Source organism: Microtus ochrogaster, chromosome 24 (assembly GCF_000317375.1).
Source record: "Microtus ochrogaster isolate Prairie Vole_2 chromosome 24, MicOch1.0, whole genome shotgun sequence".
Taxonomy (NCBI): domain Eukaryota; kingdom Metazoa; phylum Chordata; class Mammalia; order Rodentia; family Cricetidae; genus Microtus; species Microtus ochrogaster.
In genome coordinates, this window is record NC_022024.1 from 26,832,715 (window position 1) to 26,844,347 (window position 11,633).

The 11,633-nt window shown below is 43.9% G+C and overlaps 1 pseudogene; it reads left to right on the forward strand.

Moving 5' to 3' along the window:
* Nucleotides 1-5,477, forward strand: part of LOC101981649 — a 14,253-nt pseudogene extending 8,776 nt beyond the window's left edge.
* The last annotated feature ends 6,156 nt before the right edge of the window (nucleotides 5,478-11,633 follow it).

An 11,633-nucleotide genomic window follows, 5' to 3' on the forward strand; every position in this document is an offset into this window, starting at 1 on the left:
CACAGGGCAGGGAACCCTGACTGCTCTTTGGACTGGAGAGGGAGGGGGAGAGGAGTGGGGGGGAAGGGTGGGAGGAAGGGGAGGGAAATGGGAGGCTGGGAGGAGGCGGAAACTTTTTTTTTTCCTTTTCTCAATAAAAAAAAATAATGCAAAAAAAAAGCCTAAATAAATAAATAAAACGAAATAAAAATATCTAGGGCACCTAAAAGGGAAGAGAAGTAAGGGATGGAGGATACAAGGCAGGGTGCACTGATCTACACTGATAAGCCTAAAACTGACTTTTATAATTTTTTTTTAAAATGTTGCAAGATCCCCAGTGGCAGCAGGCCATGTGGCAGCAGACAACGGGCCCTGGGAGCAGCCAGTCCCAGGCAGAGATGGCTGCTGGTCCCTGAGCAATGGCTGGTCCCAGGCAGGGAGACACAAACATGGATAGAAACGACTTCCAAAGTGAGGTTGAATATTTATTCAGAAGGTTATGAAGGGGGAAGGGGGAGGGAGAGGGACAGAAAGGGGAGAAGTGGGGAGAGAGGCAGAAGAGAAGCTGCCTCTCTGAGAGGAAGATGGAAGAGAATGAGCTCAGGCCGGAAGCTGAAGATCAGCCTGCCTCAGCAGATGGGGGAGGGAGTGGGCGTGGCTTGTCTCTTAAAGAGACCAGGGACCAAAACCACAACACTGACACTCCGTGAAGAGCCTTTAATGCTTCCCAATAATCATACTACATTCTATTTCCCATGGCTATTAAACCTCAAAATACCCATCCTCACCCCTGCTTCCTACTCCCTGAGAAGGCAAACATCTTTTAAGTTTCCACGATGCCATCTGCACACGTACCCACATGCGGCTGGGCTTCTCACTTGTTCCTACCAGAGCCCTTTACCAGAGCCACCCTCTCCACTAGCGCACAGCTCTCCCTCACCTCCACAGGAACATGGTGCCAACATCTCTCTTGAATCAGTTTTCCTTTTTTGACCTTTCCTCAAACTATTCAAACTTCACGATATTTTCCTAGCAGGAGGAGGTAGCAAAGCTGGCTCTCCTCACAGCAGACTGTGAAGCCACAAGCTCGGCATCTTCTGCACACAACCATTTCTCTTCCAGCTTTTCTGCCATGTCGTGACACAGTGGGAAAGGTCCTCATGAAAGCAAAACACTGTCCGACCTTGCACTTTCCGCCTCTAAATGTGAGCTAAAATTCCTTTAACACTTTAGTAAAATAAAAGAAAATGGACTAGCACAGCAACCCAATCTCAACTTTCTGATCTTCCCCAATTTTTCCCTATGTCAGTTAACCCATCGCTGATCCATCCATCTTCTCCTGTAGGCTAAATATCCAATCTGATTTAAACTTCCAAGAGTCTCACTGAGGCAATGCTCAAGAGCAAGAAAGAGCATGTGTACAGCCCTGGGTTGGGTCCCCAGCAAAGTCAGAAAAGATTCCACAAGTCTACCATGGCCATGCTGCTTCTCACCATCCCTTCACCTCTGCTCAAGCCTCCACCAGCTCTCAATCACAGACTAACATAACCTATCGTGGGTCTACTTTTCACACATATTTAAAAGTCAAAGCCTTGCAATGGACTTCTGCACTCTGCCTACCTTTCCAATTCCCCTTCAGCTATCCTCCACCCCAACCTCTTTGTTCAATCCTACTTAACTTCCTTACAGTTCCTCAACCTACTAGGCATACTTCCACTTCAGAAACCACACCATTCCTTTCCCCAGGAAACACGGGGGGGGGGGGGGGGATAGTAAAGATCAGTGTAGGAGCAAAGAAATGAAAAAGAACTAGATGGTAACATTTATTTTGGTCCTACCTCAACCTTGTTTTATCCCAGGTTTTCATGAAAAGAGAAGCTGGAAAAAAGGGACAGGGTCCAAAAATCTAGGGCACCATTCCCTGATTATACATAGTAGCAGCTATTTAAAGCTCTAACAAGCAACCAAAGGTACCTCCAAGACCAGATCCTAAAATAGCTCCAAAATCACTCTTCATCTTTGTCAGATGCCACATTTGCACATATGCCATCATGTTTACCTACCCTAAGTCAGGCACTCTTCCTAAAGAAAGCATTAGTGGGGTGTGCGGTGTATGCCTGCAGACTTTGCACTCTCCAAGGTTAAGAGCACTTGCTGATCTTATACAAAACCAGAGTTTGATTCCCAGCACTCAACCATCTGTCACTATTTCCAAGGGCTCCAACTCCCTCTTTTGGACTTTGTGGGCACCCAGAGGCATGCACACAGATGAACATATATAATGACAAATAAACTCCTTTGGGTTTTTGTTGTTTCAAAACAGGGTTTCTGTGTAAGGTCCTGGATGCTCTGAGACCAGGCTGACCTTGAACTCACAGAAACTTGCCTGCCTCTGACTCCCAAGTGCAGAAAATTCATGTAAAGCAGTTTTCATACCTTAAAAAAATTACTAAAATCACAAACTTTCACTGTCAATGTTTTTTCTCCCCCCTAATATACCCCTGATTTGGGGCAAGATCTCATGTAGCCAAGGATGCCCTTGAACTTGTGATTTTCTTGCTTTGACTTCCAAGTTCTGGGGTTACAGGCCTGTGCTTCCATGCCCAGCTAATATGCTCAGGAACAAAGGTTTTGTTCAGGTTAGGAAAGCACTGTCAACTCCACTCTAACAAAGCCTTTATCTCCCATTAAGGAATTAAGGGAAACATCATTTTTTCCTCTCTCAAAGATTTTTTTTTTCCTGCCAGTGTTCTAGTGGCACACATCTTTAATCTGTGCGCTTGGGAATCAGAGGAAGGCACATGCCTTTAATCCCAACATTGAAGAGACAGAGGCAGACACATCATTGTGAGCTCTAGGCCAGCCAAGGCTACATAGTGAGACTATTTTATAAAACAACAAAAACCTTTATCTATAGGTAAAATTGCAAAAGAAAAATAAATTTGCCAATTTTCCTGTTATACTTCAAATCCTAAGTGGAAAAGTTGCAAAGTTTAAGATGCTCATATGAAATGAAATTTACATTTGTATAATACTGAGACACAGGAACAACCCCCTCCCAACATACACAAAGATTTTTTTAAAAAATATTATTTTTGTTTCATTTTGAGACAGGGTCTTATGTAGGACCAAGCTGGTCTCTAATTCAGAGATCAACCTACTTTAGCCTCCCAAGCGCTGGGATTAAAACTAGTGCACAATTTTAATTTTAATCCGACTGGCAAAAATAGTATTTTTTAGCAATTGTTTACTTTGAAAGTCAGAGAGACAACATGTGGATGTTGATTCTTTCCTTCCACTGTGTGGGTTCCAAGGACAGAACTCAGGTTATCAGGCAAGTGCCTCTACCAGCTAAGACAACACACACAAACTCAATGTTCTTAGAATAGTAATTTATGTGAAAAATAAACTTCTAATATCTTTACCCAATTAGTAACCCAATATATTCAAAATACTACCTGAACACGCTATCAATATAAATACTATCTCAACATGCATCAGTATAAAATAACAGAATGGCTTAGATCTTTTTTCCATACTGAGCTTTTACAAATTCAGGTTGTACTTTACACTAAGCACAAATATCAATTCTCACCTGTTCCTTAGCTACAAGATGCTATCACCTACAGAGTAAAAATCAAGATAATCTTATTACTGACATGCCATTAAGAATAAATTAACTCAATATAATGAGTAGGTTAAATTTTTGTAGAGCAACTTTAAATTATCACTGTTTTCCTTTCAAAAAGAATCGGAAAGTACTATAGAAGACTTGGAGTCACTAACAAGTAGTGTGAGAATTGCTGCTTCCTGCAGTCAGAACACTATTTATGAAAATGACTGACATAAAAAGGCAACCACAAGAAACACTGGTTAATTACCAAGAAACAATCATTTCTTCAAGTGAACACCACCCTCTAGTGGACAAAGACATCAACAGATGAAACAAAAACACAAACTACCCTTTTTTAAAGTTCATTACTTCACCCCAGTAGCTTTGTCTTCTTGTTTCTCCCCTCTTTAAACTGTAGCATATGGTCATTTCCCTATGCTAAGGGAAGGATAGCTCTAATTTAAGTATGCCCTAAAAAGGGACATATTCTGATCTGGATTTCAAATGCACTTAAGAAAGCTAATGTGGGGGGGGGGGGAACAGACGGTGAGGGGGGCCAAGGCTGGAGGAAAAGCTCGCTACCCCCACCAGTCCCTTCTCAAGCTCCAAGGGACAACTGTGGACTTGGGGACCAGCAAGCACCCTCAGGACACTAGAGGGTGGTGGTGAGCTGTGGCCACTGCAGAGTGAAGGGGCTGCTGCACTGGTCACCAAGGAGTGCCAGCGACTGGTGGTCCAGGGTGCCAGGCCTGAGGCCCCCAAACGGAAGTAGGTCAATGATGGTGGGGATGCTGCTTTACCCAGCAAGCGACCATGGGCCAGGCAAGAGAACCAGGAAGCCAAAGGGGAAAGTGGTGTGGGCTTTGACAGAGGTGGCAACAACACTACCAGTAGCAAGTGCTAGGCGGAGGGAGGGAGCACAACCCTCTGCACCTGAGCGTCTGGCCCGGACTGTAATTGTATCCGCATCAAGGACAACTTCTTGGGGGCAACACTGGGTGGCAGTGTGCTGGCTGAGGTGGAAGCCCTGAAGAGGGGCGGGTGTCTGAGAGATGGGCAATTAGTGAGCCAGAGGGCGATCCCACCGTGCAGCATTCGTGGGGACCAGGTGGCCTGGGTAGAAGGTCACAAGCCAGGCTGTAGGAGCATGGTGCCCTCATGGCTCATGTGGACACAGTAATCCGCCACTGTGCAGGGCAGCTGAAGAACTAAGTCTTCAATAAAGGTCACGATGGTGTGTTACTCAGGCAATGGGCTCCAGGACGTGTGGCATGCTGACAATCCCCACCACGACAGGCGCGGCATCATCTGTATCTATTACCTGAATCAGAACTGGGATGTTAAGATCTTCCCTGAGGGTCAGTCAGTGGTAGCCAACATCAAGCCATTCTTTGACAGGTTGCTCATTTTCTGGTCTGACCGACGGAACCCACATGAGGTGAAACCAGCCTACGTCATCAGGTACGCCATCACTGTCTGATGCCAAGGAGCGGGCGGCAGCCAGAGACAAGTATCTACTAGCATCGGGACAGAAAGGTGTCCGACTTCCTGTATCACAGCCAACTACACTCACCTAATGGCCAACCCACAGCTGCATGCATCAGCAGCTCCCTGCTTCAGGGGAGCCCCAGGCCCAGCTGCAGCTCACTAACCTCGGTGCCCGCTCCCCACCTGCCACTGCTGCTACTTCTGGCTTGCCTCTGCGCTGTGTGGTGTGGAGGACATAAGGGTCACTGAGGACCAACAAGGAGAGACCTCTGCTGCCCTGTGTTTGGGGCCAGGTTGTGACCTAGGCAGTGGTCTGGTCCATTGTGCGTTGAGCTGAGAGGAGGCAGAATTTGGGGTTGAGGTGAGTCATGCTGTCAAAGGTCTTTTGGGGGGGCATACATATACCCCTCCCCACTCCTCCAGCCTGGAATGTGAAGTGACTCCCCAACCCATCGGCTGTGGTACTTTATGGTCTGGGCTGCCATGGCTTGGGCAGACTAAGGTGCCATGAGGAGCATGGGTATAGAGGTCCCGCCAGCCAAGAAATAAAAGTTTCCCTCAGAGCTGGGGGAAAACAAACAAACAAACAAAAAACCCGCCAGCAATTGCAATCTCAAAAACTAAACTAATCCTCAATTCCCTATGTGCTTGCCTTCTGTGCCCAGAAAAGCTACTGGCCCCAAAGGGATCCTGAATATGTTTATCCTAAAGTCAAAAGAAGAGAATGGTTCTCTCAACACACACCCCCTTCTCTTCTACCCCCTGGATGTTTTTAGGTGGCAAAAAGAGACACTTTCCAAGAGTTGGTACCAGGGACTAAATCTGAGAAGATTTTTAATCTAGTATAAAGCTTTTCTCAAAAAGTTTTATTTGGAGGCTGAAGATATGGCTCAGTTGGCATAGTGCTTGCATTCAGGAAGCCCTGATGTTCAATCCCTAGTATTACACACAGCAGAGGGAAGAGGCTAGAGTAACAGGAATCCAGACAATCAGCCTGGGATACAGACCTTGTCTCCAAGCAAAATTCCCCCAGAAATACAAATGACCTAGAACAACAACAAAAGGCCCTGGGCTCATTGTACCAGTAAGTAGCAGGTAAGAAAGTATACTACTCCACTTAAGAATACCAGCCTGGTCTACAGAGCTAGTTCCAGGACAGGCTCCAAAGCCACAGAGAAACCCTGTCTCGAAAAAAAAAAAAAGAAAAAAAAAAAGAATACTAAGCAATAGGTGGGGCCAAATGCTGCTATTTATGGGTCAGAAACCTACACCCTAATTTTATCCCTCCCCAGTAAACTAAATCAATACTTCTGTGAGGTTCAAGGAAAAAGAAATGGACACTGGGGGAGCAAAAGTTAAGAATGTATAATCAGGTTGTTTCTCGGGTCTAAAACAGACAGTGTCCACTTTCCTATTCTCCACCATCACTCAAACTGGCACAATGTTTTTTGGCTCACTTGCCAAACTTTTAAACTATCAGATAACAAGAACCCCAGGTAGTAAGTGTCAACTGGTAAAGTGTCAATTGGTAAAGGCAGATGTGACTTATGCCTGCAACCCCAGCACTTGGGAAAGCTCAGCCATGAGGACTGTTACAAAAGAGGCCAGAGTGGGTGAGGAGAGGAAGAAAGGGAAGCAGAGTCAGCAGCATTTATGATGCTTATGTCAACCCAATCGTTGACAAGAAAAAAAGCCTAACAAAATGTCCTTGTAAATTACACTTAATTTTTTTGACTACCATCCCCAATTCTTTTGTCAACCACGCATACCTAAACACATCTACTGGTATAGTTTACACACATCTTATACTCCTTAAGGACAGGGATAATGCACTACTCCCAGATAAGAATGGATACAATGATCCATGCCAAATGTTGATGTAAGTGTTCTATATAAATTAATTCACTCAATCCTCATACTCAGTTAATAAATAAAGAGCAGAGGAACCAGTTAAAACCAGGAAACAGCAGAACCAAGGCTTAATCCAGGCTTTGGGCTCTACTCCATCTGGCTTCTTAATCTCACGTAATCTAACTGGCCTGTTGGGGCTGTAAAGCACACAGGAGTTAAGAAGGGACTATTTTCTGACCTTTATAATCACCAGTTCACGAAAGTATATACTAAAGTTCTATGATTTTATAAATTTACTAATGAATGTTTATTAGTGCTTGTTGCTTGTCTTGTATGTAATGCTGAAGTGTCAACTTTTTTTTTTCTGAGGCAGGGTCTCACTCTATAACGCTGGAAGACTTACTATGTAAACATGTAAACCAGGCTAGCCTGAAATTCGGAGATTTACCCCAGTCAATGCTTCCTTGAGTACCCAGCTAGTTTTAAAATAAAACAAAACAGGCTGTCTCACTTTCTCCTAACTCAACATTGTACCACACTGATCTTAGATTCACAGCACCCTCCTACCTTTCAGTATTGAGATTACAGGTGTGAACTATCACACCCAGGTTTCACACATTTCTCATTTCATCTTCCCTTCCTCCCTTCTCAAAGGAGGGAAGACTGATTTCTGCTCAGTCCTGGAGGCTGAGCCGCACAAGTGTGATGACCTGAAATTGTCTCCTCTGCATCCATACCAAAAAAACTGGATATGGAAACAGACTGTAACCTTATTGCTAGACGGAGCTCAGAGGTATTTTGGGGGTGTCAGGGATTGCTGGCCAGCTAGTAGAGCCAACCAGCTAGTTAGCCTAGCTGGAACATCAAGCTCCAAGTTCTATATGAAACATCTTGTCTCAGAATAAGGAGGTGGGGGAAATAACTGAGGGTTCAGTCCCTCCGACCTCACAAGTGCACCTAAGGGCAACTAACACACCCACACATACCCAATATACAGCATACAATAAATAAAAGAATAAACCTCAGTTCTATATGAGGAAAAATGAACAAGTCTTTAGAGAATGGGAGGCCCTGGCCTGTCACTGTCCAGAGGTCTCTTCTAACAGAAAGGGCTTAGGAGGGAGTCCTCTCCCTCCTCAGGGACAATGCTGCTGCTGCTGTAAGTGGGAGAGAAGTGTGCTCAAGAACGAGACTCACCCTCCTGAGTTCAGAAGAAACAATAATCTCATTTATTTTCCATTTCTGTACTTTAGAAGTATTCCCAACCTTTTTAATGGTACTGCTTTTCAATTATAGGTGAACTTTAACAAGTTTGTTTTTTAAGATTCTAATGCATATATCTCAAAAGGCCTCCCATACCAGCTCTCCAGAATTTGGGGGAGAGGGCACTAAATACTGCCCCCTGGTGATTCAAACAGCAGCCACATCAGTGAAAAAACAGTGGCCTGTTGGTTGAGCAAATGGGTGGATTGGTAATGTTTGTTTGGACACTCCCACTCTGAAACTGTTTACTTTGAATCAGAGGGCAGAGTTAGCAACTAGCTGACCAGAATTAGCCACAGAGGTTTTGGATAACCCAGGATACATACAAAGAACATAGGAAGGCCGGGTGATGGTGGCACACGCCTTTAATCCCAGCACTCGGGAGGCAGAGGCAGGCAGATCTCTGTGAGTTCGAGACCAGCCTGGTCTACAGAGCTAGTTCCAGGACAGGCTCCAAAGCCACAGAGAAACCCTGTCTTGAAAAACCAAAAAACACAGGAAGTAGTAGGGTTAGGCTAAGAAAGATTCAAGGATCTTTTGGGATCGGGAGAGAGAGGATGTAGCTTGTCACTTCTCTGCCACTTTTCTGATCAATCAGGTTTTTACCCCATATCTGACTCAGGATTTATTATTTGGAACAATTTAAGTAAATGTTTTAGAGGATAATGATTAACTCCTGAATCTCCTGCCTTCATCTCCTAAGTTCTGCTTTTGTTTTTTTCAAGACAGGGTTTGTAGCTTTGGAACCTGCCCTGGAACTAGCTCTGTAGACCAGGTTGGTCTCAAACTCACAGAGATCCGCCTGCCTCTACCTTCTGAGTGCTGGGATTAAACGTGTGTGCCACCACTGGCTGGCGCTAAATTCTGAAATTCTAAGAATGTCACTACTCCCATAGTTAGATTTATTTTTCAGTATATATAACAAATACCAGTCTTTAAAAAATTCATTTTAGAATTTGAGCATTACAGTCTTAACCATTACATCAAGCATGACCAGATTAGAGCTATTCTTGCTGATTTCTAAAGATATTTTAAGCTTTATGGCAAATAAAATACTTTAAAACTTTTATCTTTTTATGTTTCCTGAAAGACTTCCAAACATTAGAACAGTTAAAGATACATCCCTACTAGTTCATAAAACACTCGAAAAATTCTTCATAGTAAAATCGTCCTTTGAATATCCAGCCCCAGATTAGATTCAAGACATTCAAACGATTCCATTTTCCCTAGTCCCTAGTTTAGTGAATGAGGTTAACACTTCAAAGTAACAAAACCACTTCATTACTTTTTTTTTTTTTAAAGACAGGGTCTCCCAATGTAACCTGAATGTACTAGAACTCACAATGTAAAGACCAGGCCGGCCTCAAACTCAAATATCCACCCGCCTCAGACTCCTCAGTGCCAGGATTAAAGGTGTGCACTATCACACCCAGCTAACACCCAATAGCCCAGCTATTCCCACCAAACCTAAAACTTTAGACTAGAAAATTAACAGCCAAGCTTGCCTATCCTGCAGACATGGCAAAGCCACTCACCTTCGGTATTTTTAAATCAATGGGATGTAAAGACATGAAGCTTAACCTATGCAGGTGTCTTTGTTGAGAAAGTGACAGCAGATGATGTGTAAGACTATAACTCTTGGGTCTGGAGAGATGGCTCAGCAGCTAATAGTATTGGTTGCTCTTCCAGAGGACCCAAGTTCAATTCCCAACCTCCCACTTGGCATCAACCATCTGTAACTGTGGTGCACAAACAAAACACTCAATAAGATAAAAATAAACAGCTTTACAACAACAAAAGACTAACAGCCAATGAAGAAAAGAGACTTAAGTTCAGGCGCCAATCTGTTGGGGAAGGCTGCTTGTTCATTCCCAGCAGCTCAGACCCAAAATAATTACACAGAAATTGTATTAATTAAATCACTGCTTGGCCAACAGCTTAAGCGTATTTCTGGCTAACTCTTATATCCTAAACTAACCCCTTTTTATTAATCTTTGTACTGCTGCGTGGCTATAGCTTTCTGGCAAGATTCTGGTGAATCTGTCTCCTGTGAAAGGCTGCATGTCTTCTCACTGACTCCACCTACTTTCTCCCAGCATTCAGTTTTCCTGCTTAGCTCTATTCTGCCCTATCACAGTCCAAAACAGTTTCTTTATCGATTAACCAATAACAACACATATACAAAAGGCCTTCTCACACCACTGCATGGCAACAGTAATGGCAAAATGAGGCTTTTAGATATCCATAGTTCCTTTGATCACTTCATAAATAAACATCCTTGTTTGGCAATCGGCACAAACCCATAGACACATAAATACACACCTACACACTTTTAAGGATTCCTCTGTTCCCTTAATAGAAGTTAAGAATAGTATTAATTCCTCACTTTTGAACACGATGGCACTCTCCTGTCAGAATACTTTGAGTAAGAAGTAAAAGGATCAAGAGGTTAAAGTTATCCTCAGTTACACAGTGAATTTAAGGCAACCTGGGTCATAAGATCCTGTTTTAAAAACAAAACCTCTGTGTGACAGAAGTTAAGAATTCAAAAGAATCCATTGTAGAAAGAATAACAGTAGCCGGGCGGTGGTGGCGCACGCCTTTAATTCCAGCACTCGGGAGGCAGAGGCAGGCGGATCTCTGTGAGTTCGAGGCCAGCCTGGTCTACAAGAGCTAGTTCCAGGACAGGAACCAAAAAGCTACGGAGAAACCCTGTCTCGAAAAATCAAAAAAAAAAAAAAAAAGAGTAACAATAATTACCACCACGGCAACAAAGAGTGGAAGAGTTCTAGTAGGAGCATCCTGTACTGGACACCAGCAATCTAATGCACACACTGTATACATCAACTCAATGAAATCACATTCATTTCTAATTCTAAATCCTGTTACTAGCTCTTTGACTCTCCTGCAGATTGAGATGCCTAATGCAATGGATGCTGCTCCTGCTTACATTACCTAAATAAAGCTGCCTTGGTTGCTTGGTAACGATATAGTCTAAAATTAGAGAAGTGAAAAGGGGACAAGCTGGCTAGTTTTTTTGTCAACTTGACACAAACGAGTTATCTGAGAAGAGGAACCTAAATTGAGAAAATGCCTCCCTCGGACTTCCTGAGGGCAGGTCTGTGGGGACTCTTTCTTGAATAAGGATTGCTGTTGGAAAGCCTAGCTCACCTTGGGGGATGGGGGCTTAAATACCATCCCAGGTGGGTGGTCCTTGGTTGTGTGAGAAAGCAAGCTGAGCAAGCCGTGGGAAGGGACCCAGTAAGCAGTGTTCCTCCATGGTCCCTGCCTTGGCTCCCCACTCTCCTCCTCAAGTTGCTTTTGGCCACGGTGTTCATCACAGCAACAGAAACCAAAGTAGGACGGGAGGATAACAGACTGGGAAAAGAAAGCACTCCTGTGGAACTGAATGGAAAAGAACAGACTCAGCTACAGACTC